The sequence below is a fragment of the Bufo bufo genome, chromosome 2, assembly GCF_905171765.1.
Source record: "Bufo bufo chromosome 2, aBufBuf1.1, whole genome shotgun sequence".
Lineage (NCBI taxonomy): Eukaryota > Metazoa > Chordata > Amphibia > Anura > Bufonidae > Bufo > Bufo bufo.
The window spans coordinates 792,805,703-792,821,163 of NC_053390.1; positions in this window are offsets into that span (position 1 = coordinate 792,805,703).

Consider the following 15,461-nt stretch of genomic DNA (forward strand, 5'->3'; position numbering starts at 1 on the left):
CTTGCCATAATACAAATTCTAACAGTCTATTCAGTAGGACTATCAACTGTGTATCCACCTGACCTCCTCAACGCAACTGATGGTCCCAACCCCATTTATAAGGCAAGAAATCCCACTTATTAAACCTGACAGGGCACACCTGTGAAGTGAAAACCATTTCAGGGGACTACCTCTTGAAGTTCATCAAGAGAATGCCAAGAGTGTGCAAAGCAGTAATCAAAGAAAAAGGTGGCTACTTTGAAGAACCTAGAATATGACATATTTTTAGTTGTTTCACACTTGTTTGCTATGTATATAATTCCACATGTGTCAATTTATAGTTTTGATGCCTTCAGTGTGAATCTACTATTTTCATAGTCATGAAAATAAAGAAAACTCTTTGAATGAGAAGGTGTGTCCAAACTTTTGGTCTGTACTGTATATCCCGTGGCTAATTTTCCCATTAGCAGTGTTGATGTTATGTAGAAGTTGTCATAGTTTTTATGACGTTTCCTTTTGACACCTGTGGCCTCATGGGTAAAATATGGGCTCTAATTGTTAATGAATGGCAACAAAGGTCACCTTAGGAACATGCAAACTCCCCGGCCCCCCCGTCTACCTCCCGCCTCCATAGCTCAAAGCTTACATGAGGATGGCTCACTATGTCATAGAAGGCATGCAGAGCTAATGAAAGAACCAAAATGTGGTATTGTTCTACTGTAATTCAAACATGAGGGTGCCCTCTTCCGGAGATGGTCTAGAATTGCACAGGATGTGGTCAAAAGGCTTAAATTGTGTTTTTGGTGATTCTCCTGATCTTTCAGCTATTCAGGGTTATAAATCTTGAAGAAATATGTCTGTTAATCCAATAAACCATGTTATTGCTTACACAAAGGCAATTTAGGCAGGAGAATGTCAGATGCCTGGCAGTCTCCGGGAACAAGTTCTCCACAAGTTCTCCTCTCAACATAGGAATTTGTGGATGGAAAAGATTAGAAGTAAACTGAGTGCGACTCCCTGGCTCTTGTGAAATGTGTCGACAACCAAAGTACCGTGCCAGTCATCGCTGTTCACCCAAAAGTCTTCAAACTTGCTGGTTTCTAGCTTAATGTCTAATTTTTTCCTACAATTCTGAACGAGGTGTCACCCTTATTTAGTTTCAGAAATGTGTGAGCACACGTGCATGTTACGTACCATCTATGACCAGATTTTGACTAATCTGTTTACTTTAAAAGAATAACATTCATATAAAGGCTCCCCTTGAAGGGGTTTTTATCATGAACACAACCTTAGTCATGTGCTCTGTTAGGGGGTATGGACATTATAGGAGGAGGCTACCCATCAAGACCACTCTCTATTGCTTGAATGAGAGCAGCTCACGTTCTTGAGGACTCGATCTCTCCTCGTATTACAAGGACAGCGCCAATCAGATGTCTATGTAATACTTAATTTCCTATACAATGCCTGCTGCAATGGAAATGCCTGGTTGGCCACAGTTTCCCTTGGTATGATCAGCTAGTTGCTGGTAGTACCAGATGTGGTACTTAGGATGGTCAATGGATCCCAGGGGCTACATTTTAACAGGAGTTGTCTCATCTCAACGCTCAACAATCCCTCTCCCTATGATTTATTGTGGCCATATACTTCTTGTAAAGGGACAACCCCATTTAGGACTTCCTCATATCAACCAAATGGAGAGCCACAGAAAAGAGTGGCTTTTGCTCTGGTAGACACTTCCTATCCATGTAGTTCATAGTCAGCCATTCATTTTAATGGCAGCCATGTAATATACTAAATTCTCCAGCAACGGCCACCATAAGACTAGTGGGTCAATAAGGTGATTAGTTGCCCAGCTTCAATTGAAAAGGGGTTATTGAGCTGAGGGCCACTTTAAACCCTTACCAACCAGCCTATTTTGGGCCTTCAAGATGTGAAACCAGGACTTGCTTTTGGTGGGCCGTGTTATGATTATACCAATACTTAACCATTAGAGGACCTTGCAATTTTCCTTTTTTGCATTTTCGTTTTTTTTCTCCCTGCCTTTCCAGAGCCATAATTTATTTTTATTTTTCAGTTCACATAGCCTTATGAGGGCTTGTTTTTTGTGGGACGAGTTGTACTTTCTAATGGTACTTGCATATAATGTAGTGGGGAACAGGAAAAAAATACCAAATGGTGTGGATTTGGAAAAGAAATGCATTTCTGCCACAGTTTATGGGTTTTTGGAAGGCATTGCCTAGGCGGTAAAATTGACCTGTTACCTTCGTTCTCCAGGTCAGTACGATTACAACCCTACTACCCTTAGATAGTTTTACTTGTGTTTTAACATAAAAAAAATAAAAGAAAATTCTTTTCATAGCCATATTCTGACTCCTAGAACTTTTTTTATAGTTATATATACAGAGTTGTTTTGCGGGGCGATCTGTACTTTTCAGTGATACAATTTTCAAGTTTGACTTTTTGATCACTTTTTATAAAAAAAAATTTGGGGAGGTGAAGTGGCCAAAAAAGGCTAATCTGCCATTTTGAATTTTCTTTTCCGTTATGCTATTCACCATATGGGATAAATATTGTTATATTTGAATAACTGACTTTTTTTTGTTTATTTCTATTTTTGGGAAAGGGAGGTGATTTGAACTTCTATATATTTTTTAATGGTTTAATTTTCCCTTTTTTTAAGTCACTCTAGGTGACTATAACTGGTAATTATTAGATTGCCAATTGTGTTTTGTGATGGGCATATATCCATCACAGAACATGCCATTCACTGTAATCCAATACAGTGCTGCCACCTGCTGGCCTGTATTGGAATATTCCTGTGATAACTATTGAAGCCTGCTTGAGGCTCCGGGCTATCACTGCAACAAAACAGCTTCCCCGATCTCAGCGAGCGGTTCCTGTGTCTGCGTTGCTCAGATGCCGTGGTCACATTTGACCACGGCATCTGAGGAGTTAAATGTGTGCGATCAGCTTTATGGCTGATCGCATACATCCGCCCCGGGCCTGTGCAGAAACCCAGCAGCTAAGGCGCCTGCTGCACGTGCGAGCAGGTGCCATCTTTAAAGTGAATACTTGTCTGGCGGAGGTTGCCAAAGGGTTAATCTTTCACTTTTATTTGTTTTTTGGGGGGGAGGGTAAACGGCACATTTTGACATTTTTGGGAGCATTTTTCAAAAGGCATTCGCCATGCAAGATAACTAACTTGATCATTATATAATGCAGGTTAATACTGTGTAATGTTATCATATTTAAAATTATAAAATATATCATCTGCATAGTTTTATATGATTCATTTCTCATTTTAATGGAAACATTTTTATTTTGTGTTATAGATTAGTACTTTGTATCTTAAAGACTATGTACACCTTTTGGGGGAATTTTAATAATAATAAAATAATAAAAAATGTTTAGCTGTTTCTGAGATACAAATCTGTCTATTTTCAAGGTGTGAATTTTTTTCCTGACGGCTCATGTGTAGCTCTTATCTCTGAGCTCCTGACCTCATAAACACTTATTTAAGTTATATAAGAATATGAATTCCGTCGGCTGACGGCTCATGTGTGGCTCTTATCTCTGATCTCCTGACTAGAGATGAGCGAACTTTCGTTTCAAGTTCGGCGTACAAGGTTCGGGTTAACTAAGAATTCCGTTATGGATTCCGCTACCACGGACCATAAGTTATGGTCCGTGGTAGTGGAATCCATGACAGAATTCTTAGATGACCCGAACCCGAACCTTGTACGCCGAGCTTGAAACACAAGTTCGCTCATCCCTACTCCTGACTTCATAAACGCTTATTTGAAATATAGAGGAATATGAATTCCGTCATCTGACAGCTCATGTGTAGCTCTTCTCTCTGATCTCCTGACCTCCTAAACACTGATTTACTGTAGGCTATAGTCTTATCAGTTTGATAAGAATTGAGCAATGGATGGACCAAACAGGAGAAAGGAAGGGTCAAACGGAGGAAGGGTCAGACGGAGAAATGGAGAATTCAAAAACATGTTGAGGCTTTACAGAAGTCAGAAACAGGGGTTGGCAGATTCAGGTATGCAGCATGGGAATTTCTGTCAATAATCATAGGGGTAGTAGAGGATAGTCATAAGACGAACCAAGATTTTGGAAAGAGTGGTGAAGTATAGTCGGGTGTGCAGCACCATAGTAGTAAAGGAGAGTAGACAGGGAAATCTGATCGCAATATTAACACACTATACAAGCAAACTAGAGAGAAAACTCTTACAGCTGGTACCAATGCCAAAGTATTACCGCATATGGTACCTCTCATTACCTCTCATTCCCATTGTCTAAGCTGTCATGCACTCTGTTGGGAGACTCATTGAGCAGAGTCTGACTAGAAGAAGAGAGCGTACTGGAGAGCAGCTGAGTGAGTCTACCACAGCAAGGTCTGTAGTGTAATAACCATAAAATATCTTGTCCCCACTTACCACCCAGAGGCTTCTTTCGTCAAGTTCTAATAACTCCTTTTTTAGCAGTGACTTCCTGTGTCGGTGACCACACAGTCAATACATGTTCTAAGTACAATATCTGTGGTCACCAGTGGTCACACTTGGAGACTTTCCTTCACAAAATCTACGATGGCCCATGAAGTTATGTCTTTGTCATGGTCAAGCCAAAATACAGATTTGGCCAAGGTTAAGACAAGGAAGGATCTGCAGAACGTTGAGGGTAAGTAGCCATAACTTTATCTAAAAATTGAATTTTCAGTTTTTGTATTAAAATCAGCAAAAAAAAATATTTTTTATTGGCATCTGCAATTTGCTTTTTTTTTCTTCTGTTATCGAAGACGAGCTATTCATGAGATGAATAAAATGTGGAGAAAATAGTTGTTGTTTTTTTATATGTTTTATCTATCAGCATTAAATGTTTAAGCAGTTGATTTTTCTGAGGTGTTGATTTTCACCTTGGGATGTAATCAAAGTGAGGTAATTGTGTAAAGGGACCAATGATCTCATGTTTCAATTAAAATTCCTGTCTCCAGCTGCAAGTTACGAAATTGAGTTCAGAAGTCTGAAGTTTTTAGCAGTCCTCATGTAGAGCATCAAACATTCTGCTTCTTCTAGGAGGAAAAATAAATTATTTTTAGAGTCATTTAATTGTCTGTGGTTTATTAATTATAATGCAACCTACGTTATATCCTGCAGTAAGTCATTTCCTCATGTGCTTTACTATATACAGAGCACTGCCATCAGCTAAGCGCCTAATGAAAGGAAAGTGCTCTGTGGAAACAATACCGTTTCATTTGCATTGTTCATTTGTTTTTATTCATTCTGTAAATTCAGACCCCAGTAGTCAATGATGTTTCCAGGTGGAGTATGAACTTAAAAGACCCAAACCCTTCACAATATATCGACAGAAAAAAACTGTAGTGTATTATAATGAAAACTCAAATCTCCTAATCACTGCTATAGCAGTAGTATATTCTTGCACATAGGAGCACTATTATAGTAGTTATATTATTGTACATAGGAGCAGTATTATAGCAGTTATATTCTTGTACCTAGCAGCAGTATTATAGTAGTTATATTCTTGTATAGAGATGGCCTTGTGGTTCGCCAGGCGGTTGGTTTGCGGCGAACTTTGCTCATTCGCGATTCGCCGAACATGCAAACATATGGCGATGTGACCCATGACACATCCATCAGGTGGGACAGAACAGCCAATTGAGACGTTTCAGCCCATGGAAACACCCCCACCCTATAACAGAACCTGATCTGGCAGCCATTTTACATTCTATGTTTTGCCAGTGTACGGAGAGGTTGCTTTGTGGAGCAGGGACAAGCTGTTAGGGACACCAAACGCTAGCTAATAGGGCCACAAAAGTCCTGGTATAGGTGTGCTATCAATAGGTGTGATATACTTATAATATACTTTCTAACATAGAAAGTATATTATAGTGCATTTGTATTGTGCAGCAGTTGTGTGCGGTTCTGCTGCGATACCGCAGGAATATAGAGGGACAAGCATTATTGGAACAACTATTTGAAACAGATGTGATATACCTGTTGCCCCCAAAAAAACTCATTGAGAGGTGCGATATACCTGCTTCCACAAAATACTGATTAAGGGGTTTGATATACCAGCTTCCACAAAATACTGATTGAGGGGTGCGATATACCTGCTTCCACCAAATAATGATTCAGGTGTTCTATATACCTTTTTCCACAAAATACTGATTGAGGGGTGAGATATACCTGCTTCTACAAAATACTGATTAAAGGGTTATATATACCTACTTCCACAAAATACTGATTGAGGGGTGCGATATACCTGCTTCCACCAAATATTGATTCAGGGGTTTTATATACCTATCTCCACAAAATACTGATTGAGGGGTGCGATATACCTGCTTCTACAAAAAACTGATTAAGGGGTTCTATACACCTGTTTCCACAAAATACTGATTGAGGAGTGCGATATACCTGCTTCCACAAAATACTGATTAAGGGGTTTGATATACCTGCTTCCACAAAATACAGATTGAGGGGTGCGATATACCTGCTTCCACCAAATATTGATTCAGGTGTTCTATATACCTGTTTCCACAAAATACTAATTGAGGGGTGCGATATACCTGCTTCCACAAAATACTGATTGAGGGGTTTGATATACCTGCTTCCACAAAATACTGATTGAGGGGTGCGATATACCTGCTTCTACAAAATACTGATTAAGGGGTGCGATATACCTGCTTCCACCAAATATTGATTGAGGCCTGCGATACACCGGCTTCCATAAAATAATGATTGAGGGGTGCGATATACCTGCTTCTACATAATACCGATTAAGGGGTTCAATATAACTGCTTCCACAAAATACTGATTGAGGGGTGCGATATACCTGCTTCCACAAAATACAGATTAAGGGGTTTGACATACCTGCTTCCACAAAATACTGAATAAGGGGTTTGATATACCTGCTTCCACAAAATACAGATTGAGGGGTGCGATATACCTGCTTCCACCAAATATTGATTCAGGTGTTCTATATACCTGTTTGCACAAAATACTGATTGAGGGGTGCGATATACCTGCTTCCACCAAATATTGATTGAGGCCTGCGATACACCGGCTTCCATAAAATAATGATTGAGGGGTGCGATATACCTGCTTCTACATAATACTGATTAAGGGGTTCAATATAACTGCTTCCACAAAATACTGATTGAGGGGTGCGATATACCTGCTTCCACAAAATACAGATTATGGGGTTTGACATACCTGCTTCCACAAAATACTGAATAAGGGGTTTGATATACCTGCTTCCACAAAATACAGATTGAGGGGTGCGATATACCTGCTTCCACCAAATATTGATTCAGGTGTTCTATATACCTGTTTGCACAAAATACTGATTGAGGGGTGCGATATACCGGCCTCCACCAAATACTGATTGAGGCCTGCGATATACCTGCTTCCACAAATACTGCTCTTCTCTAGGGACTTTGACACAGGGGCATTTTGAAAATGACCGGCAGAGGAAGAGGCAGGCTGTTCCGCAGGAGTGGTAGGGGTCGGGCAGGTGCATCAGGCTGGAGCCTAAGTGTAAAGTTGGAGAAGGTGCGTGCGATTACGTCAAAGGATGCATCAGAGTTGTTTGAGTGTCTCACTCAGCCTTCTTCTTCTGCACCCTCCTCATCCTCTGTATTTGCACCCTCCTCACTCTCTGCTGTGTGCACCCCCAAAGACACCACCACCTTAGCCCCTCCACTCGAGTCAGAGGAATTATTTTCCCATCCATTCCCAGACCTTACTGATGCGCAGCCATTCTTGATATCAGATGAGGAAGAGGAGGTAGCAACGTCCGCCACCCAGCGGTCTGACGACAGTACTCAGATCAGCCCAAGGAGGGTGGTCCCCACTGTTGCTGCCTACTCCAAGATCTCTAATGTCAGTGGTGGTGAAGGTGACGATGAAGACATGTCGATGGACGTCACGTGGGTGCCCACAAGAGAGGAAGTGGAGGGGAGTTCAGAGGGAGAGATGGAGCAGCAGATAGTGAGGAGAAGGAGGAGAAGCAGGCAGAGCTCGCAGTGCACAGGAGGCAAAAAGCAGACTGCAAATGTATCTGGAACGAGCCATCCACCATGCACGGTCACATCTGGCGCTCCCAGGACGCTGGCACATGGCTCTGCAGTGTGGGCTTTTTTTAACGTGTCAGCTGCTGACAATAGTGTTGCCATCTGCAGCCTGTGCTGTCAACGCAGTAAGCACAACACTCACCTAGGGACGACTGCCTTAAAAAGGCACCTGGCCTCCCACCACCGAGCCCAGTGGGAGCAACGCCATCAGAACCCACAAAGCCACACTCCCGGCGCTCCACGTCCTGCCTCTTCTCCTCTCTCCTGCCATTTGTCCTCCACTCCACCTTCCACTGTGCCATCTTCGCGTTCATCTGGCAGAAGGCAGGCTTCCGTGGCCCAAATGTTCAAGCGTAAAAAGTTGATGACGCCAGATAACCCTCTTGCCCAACGGCTGACCGCTGACTTGTCAGAACTGCTAGCCCGCCAACTACTGCCATATAAACTGGTGGACTCGGAGGCCTTTAGAAAATTTGTGGCCATTGGCAACGGAAGGTCCCCGGAAGGAAATATTTCTCCCAGAAGGGCATCCCAGAGCTATATGGCCACGTTCAGCGGCAATTGAATATATCTCTGGCACACAGTGTCAGTGCCAAGATACATCTGACCACAGACACATGGTCTAGCAAACACGGGCAGGGAAGGTACATAACTTTTACTGCCCACTGGGTGAACCTTCTGACGGCCGTCAAGCATGTAACCCATGGCACCCGTGTGGATTTGGTGTTATCGCCACGGATTGCATGCAGGCCTGCCTCTTATTCTCCTCCTCCTACTCCATCCTCCGTCTCCTCCTCGGCTGACTCCTTCTTTTCCACTGCTACCGCCTCTTCCGCTGCAACCCCCAAGCTCCCCAGAACCTATTCGACTTGCCAGGTGAGACGTTGCCATGCTGCGGGAAGATGAGGAAGTCGCAATGCTGAATGAATTCCCAGGGGGGGCTACTCCATCTGAGACAAGTCAGCAGGAGTCTGAAGAGGAGTCAGAGGAGGATGGTGGCTGGGGGGAGGAGGAGGAGGAGCAAGAAGAGCAGGGTTTGAGGGGGACTTTAAACTTTTCGGGGATCCCCGGTGTCCATGGCTGGGGGGAGGAGACCAAGGACAACATTCTCCTGGGTGATGAGCAGGAGCCAGGGCGCTCCACTGCTTCCAAATAAAGGCCTTCATGCTCCAGTGTTTGAAGAGGGACCACCGTATAAAAAGCATAAAGGGCAAGGAGCAGTACTGGTTGGCAACGTACTTAGACCCCTCTTACAAACACAAAATGGCGGACATGTTACCAGCATCACAGAGAGCTGGCATAATTCAGCATTTCCAGGCCTTGCTGTGAGAGATGCTGCATTCTGCTGTTGCGGGCGCTGGCAGAGGAATTTCCACCCACAGCGAAACAGGTGCGGGTACCAATTCTACCGTGCCTGCAAGAAGAGGGCGGTTTGAAGATGTGTTGGTAATTTCGGATTTGAGATCATTCTTGCAGCCAACTCATCGAGAGCCGTCCTCCGGATCCAGCCTCAGGGAACGCCTAGACCGACAGGTGTCCGACTACATCGAGTTAACAGCCGAGAAGCAGGCTATGAGCTGAGCGCTGCAATTGGCCAGCGCTACAGCATAGGAGAAGAAGACGCCGGCAGGATCAAGTGGGTGTAGCCTAACTACTTACATACCGGAGGCTATAACCGGAGAACGGAGCGGTGCCCGGGGATAACAGTAAGTGCAGCGGGATCCCTGGGCGCCGCTCTACACTTCTGTATAGTCAGTTTAGAGGCTTTCTTCTGGTGAAAGGTCCTCTTTAAGCCTGAGGAATGTGACTTTCTACACCTGTGCATCAAAATCATGCAGCTTGCCACACAAAAACATGCACTAGGCCTATCAGAAGCCCTCTCCATAAGAAAAGGGCCCCCCGTAAACCATTTGCGGACCCTCTGGGCCAGAAGGCTCCTGCAGGGGACTGGGAAATGTGGCTAACCCTCAGCCAAAGCTGAGGATACGCCAGTCGATGCTCCAGCTGCCACCTAGCTGCCGCCTCAGGTGTTGGCACAAAGCTTCTGTCGAGGTCCAGTTTGTCCCCCGAGGGAAAGACCAAGGGGCTTGCAGGAGGGTGAGGAACGTGATGGCTACACAATTCCCTCCTAGACCTCAGGGGGTAGCCCGTAAGGGCACCACAACCCTGAAAAGGCAAACAAACCAATGTGAGCACAAAAAGTGAATGTGTGCCAAAGGTCCTCATTAGAGTTGAGTGAATTGAGCTTCGGATCATAGACCTGAGGTCGATTCGTTAGAAAACTTTGTTTGTAATGCTGTTTGATATATGTTAATTTAGCTGGCATGGGAAAAGATTAGCAATGTTTTCTGTATTGGAAGAAAAGCTTATTTGAATATCTTTCCCCGAAAGCCAAAGGTATGCAAATGAGCTTGGCTGACAAAAAAAAAAAGAAAAGAAAAGAGGGGATATCCTATCTAATGCCAAAAGAATTAAGATATGCATTTTGCAATATACTTTTCCTAGAAACCAAGAGTAGTGTCGCCAGGCATATTTTTTTGGTCTCCCTAATGACAAAGAGCATCCCAAAGAAAACCTCACAAGGCAAGTCAACCAAGTAAGACAAGTTTGTTTGTTGTTTTTATTTTATTTTATTTTTTATAGTTATTCTGGTTTTCTTGGTCTTCTAGAAAGGGCAATAGCTTGCATGTGTCTTTGAGAGATGTATAAGTTTTGTTGGATGTTAGTTTGGAGGTCTCTCTGGTTCATATGATGTTGAATCAAAATGGTGAAATTAAATTGCTAGAGCTGTTGTCTGTCAGGTAAACAGCAGAGAGCTATAGTCATACCTACTAGGTAGGTAAATAGTAAGAAGATGCAATATAAGTTCTGCATTATTTTCACACAGCAAATTGGCAAAGATGCCTTCCTGCATTTTAAGCATGCATATGTAGCAAACTCACATCTGCAAGTAGTTAAGGACAAAAACCCTTAAAAAAAAAAATATATATATATATATATATATATATATATATATACACTGCTCAAAAAAATAAAGGGAACACAAAAATAACACATCCTAGATCTGAGTTAATTAAATATTCTTCTGAAATACTTTGTTCTTTACATAGTTGAATGTGCTGACAACAAAATCACACAAAAATAAAGAAAATGGAAATCAAATTTTTCAACCCATGGAGGTCTGGATTTGGAGTCACACTCAAAATTAAAGTGGAAAAACACACTACAGGCTGATCCAACTTTGATGTAATGTCCTTAAAACAAGTCAAAATGAGGCTCAGTAGTGTGTGTGGCCTCCACGTGCCTGTATGACCTCCCTACAACGCCTGTGCATGCTCCTGATGAGGTGGCGGACGGTCTCCTGAGGGATCTCCTCCCAGACCTGGACTAAAGCATCTGCCAACTCCTGGACAGTCTGTGGTGCAACGTGACGTTGGTGGATAGAGCGAGACATGATGTCCCAGATGTGCTCAATTGGATTCAGGTCTGGGGAACGGGCGGGCCAGTCCATAGCATCAATGCCTTCGTCTTGCAGGAACTGCTGACACACTCCAGCCACATGAGGTCTAGCATTGTCTTGCATTAGGAGAAACCCAGGGCCAACTGCACCAGCATATGGTCTCACAAGGGGTCTGAGGATCTCATCTCGGTACCTAATGGCAGTCAGGCTACCTCTGGCGAGCACATGGAGGGCTGTGCGGCCCTCCAAAGAAATGCCACCCGACACCATTACTGACCCAATGCCAAACCGGTCATGCTGGAGGATGTTGCAGGCAGCAGAACGTTCTCCACGGCATCTCCAGACTCTGTCACGTCTGTCACATGTGCTCAGTGTGAACCTGCTTTCATCTGTGAGGAGCACAGGGCGCCAGTGGCGAATTTGCCAATCTTGGTGTTCTCTGGCAAATGCCAAACGTCCTGCACGGTGTTGGGCTGTAAGCACAACCCCCACCTGTGGACGTCGGGCCCTCATATCACCCTCATGGAGTCTGTTTCTCACCGTTTAAGCAGACACATGCACATTTGTGGCCTGCTGGAGGTCATTTTGCAGGGCTCTGGCAGTGCTCCTCCTGTTCCTCCTTGCACAAAGGCGGAGGTAGCGGTCCTGCTGCTGGGTTGTTGCCCTCCTACGGCCTCCTCCACTTCTCCTGATGTACTGGCCTGTCTCCTGGTAGCGCCTCCATGCTCTGGACACTACGCTGACAGACACAGCAAACCTTCTTGCCACAGCTCGCATTGATGTGCCATCCTGGATAAGCTGCACTACTTGAGCCACTTGTGTGGGTTGTAGACTCCGTCTCATGCTACCACTAGAGTGAAAGCACCGCCAGCATTCAAAAGTGACCAAAACATCAGCCAGGAAGCATAGGAACTGAGAAGTGGTCTGTGGTCACCACCTGCAGAACCACTCCTTTATTGGGGGTGTCTTGCTAATTGCCTATAATTTCCACCTGTTGTCTATCCCATTTGCACAACAGCATGTGAAATTGATTGTCACTCAGTGTTGCTTCCTAAGTGGACAGTTTGATTTCACAGAAGTGTGATTGACTTGGAGTTACATTGTGTTGTTTAAGTTTTCCCTTTATTTTTTTGAGCAGTGTATATATATATATTATCTGTCTTGTGTTAGTTTAGGACGAATTGATTTGTAATAGAATTGTAATTTTTTTTGGCAAACTTCAAACGAAATGAATCTTGTCTGGTTTGCTCATCTGTAATTAGGTCCATAGTCTGCCTCTACCTAGGAAGATGCCAGTGGTGTTCTATAGCACCTCAACCCTGGTGTTCATTTATTTATGTTCTAGTAGTCCTAGTCCCTGTGGTACATTCGATTTGTGCCCTATCTAGGTATCCATTGGTTTATAGTCACACTCCTGTTTTCTTGGCTGTCAATAAAGCAGATTCCCTTATCCGTGTACACAAAGCTTTTTGTTCCCAGCTTCGCGGAGCTGCTGTTATTGGACAGCCACTAGTGTTAGGTGAGCATGCTCGGCCGAACACCAGTTCAACTTGAGCATCGCTATGCTTGGCACATCGCAGTGTTTGGCAGAATATCACGTGTGCTCGAGTCAGTGTATTTAAATCTAATTTTGCCTCTATTTCTGAAAAGTTTCTGATGGGATTCGAACTCACAACCTTCTACATTACAGCCAAGAATGTTAACCACTACACTATAGAGCTGCATAGCCAGTTACTAAAATAAAATAAAATAAAATAAAATATGAGACTTCTGCTGTATAGGAATACTTACTAGCAGTAAGTATTCCTATATAGCAGAAGTCTCATATTATTATTTTTTTTTTAAAGTAACTGGTCATTCAGCTCTATAGTGTAGTGGTTATGGTACTTGTCTGTAATGTAGAAGGCTGTGAGTTCAAATCCCGCCAGAAACATTTCAGAAACAGAGGCTAAATAAAATTTCTATATTTTAGATATTTTTTTGTAATTGTAAAAAATTTGTAATTACTAAAAAAAAAAATATATATATATATATATATATAATCACACTTCTGATATATATGAATGCATAATATGTGGGAGACTACTACTGATGTTTTAGCCATAATATATTTACATATATTATAATTATTCAGTATATTGGGCAGACTAGATGGGCCAAATGGTTCTTATCTGCCGACACATTCTATGTTTCTATATTCTAAATATATAATAATATATGCAAATATATTATGGCTAAAAACTTATATGTATGTTTAAATTATATTTAGCCTCTATTTCTGAAAAGTTTCTGACGGGATTCAAACTCACAACCTTCTACATTAGTAGTAAGTATTCCTATACATACAGCAGAAGTCTCATATATATATATATATATATATATATATATATATATATATATATATATATATATATATATATATATATATATTTTTTTTTTTTTTAATTAACTGGCCATATGCAGCTCTATAGTGTAGTGTATAAGATTCTTGGCTGTAATGTAGAAGGTTGTGAGTTCGAAACCCACCAGAAACTTTTCAGAAATAGAGGCTAAATTAGATTTAAATACACTGGGTGTCCCCAAGCACTGACTCCATATATGGACAGCTATATATGGAGTTAGAGCAGGGACTCCTAAGCCGAACTAGAGTCCCAACACCCTCCCCTCTTCAGAGCAGGGGGTGCCAGGTTTAATGCTCAGGGACTTCCATTGTGCTTGGGTGCTCTGTAGAGGGAAGTGTTCTACTCGAGCACATGAGCACTTTGGTGCTCGACCAACACTAACAGCCACTCTCTACTTGGAATTATTAGGATTGCTGTGTGAACTGTTCTGTTGGTTACATAAGATTAGCATGTGTGTTCCTAGGCAAGGACCATTGCAGGACATGCCCCACCTCCACTAAGTCACGTCCCCTCCCAGAAACGATGTCGGGCAAAAATAGAAAAAAAAATATTTGAAGATCTTCCAGGTGAGCTGTGCGTGGCCTTGACTTCTTCTTTCACCCTCAGTCAGTCACGCAGTCCACATGTTCTAATAACTGACTGGGTGTGAGAGTCAATTTTGCCTGCAGTTCACGCTTAGACAGTGCAATGCTGCTGTCTGAGTGTGGAGCCACTGGAAAGGAGGGCACCCCAGTGTCCACCCAGGCCTTGCACTGGACAGAGGCTAGGATGCCAGGAAACTAGACTGTCTGACCTAAAGCCAGACATCTGGCAACCCTAAGAGTACCTCAGCCTGGATGTTCAATTATTTATCATCCAGTAGGCCTCGTCCTTGTGTTACATTGGTTTGTTGCCCTTTTCTGGTTATCCATTCATTTGATAGTCATGGACTTACTTTGTTGATTTGCATCTTCTTTATATGAAGACTTCTGATTCTGGCTGACCTCATTATCAGTAGAGACAATAGTGGAGCAGCTCTCATATGACAACCCCTTCTTTCTTATAATTATTAGTAGAGTTGTACAAGCTCTTCAAGCTTTTATCCTTTGCTCTAACAGTGCGCTCATAGTTTTGGGTCCTGAAAAAAGCAATAATTCAAATAAATAAACTTAACATTTTAGAGCAGCAGGCCAAAGCATGACACTATTAATCTCCCAGTGTACTGTATTATATAATACCAGTTCACGGCCGTGCCAGCTTCAACGTGGTCACTGAGGAAACATAAGTTCACCAAAGTGCACGGGTCAAGATGGAAAACAGATTAGGTTGTAAATTTTAGCAGAATGTTGGTTCTGATCCACAGCAGTACATATTTTCACCTCATTGGATCTTAAGCATTTGGCAGCAAGGCTCTATGTGTCTATGAAACATGACCTGCATATACTGCATCTTCCTATAGTAGTCCTGTCTGGGGAACATCTGCTGTATCTCCCAGCTGTTAAAGCGCTTCCCCCTGTGATGTTGTCCTTATGACATTTGCAGC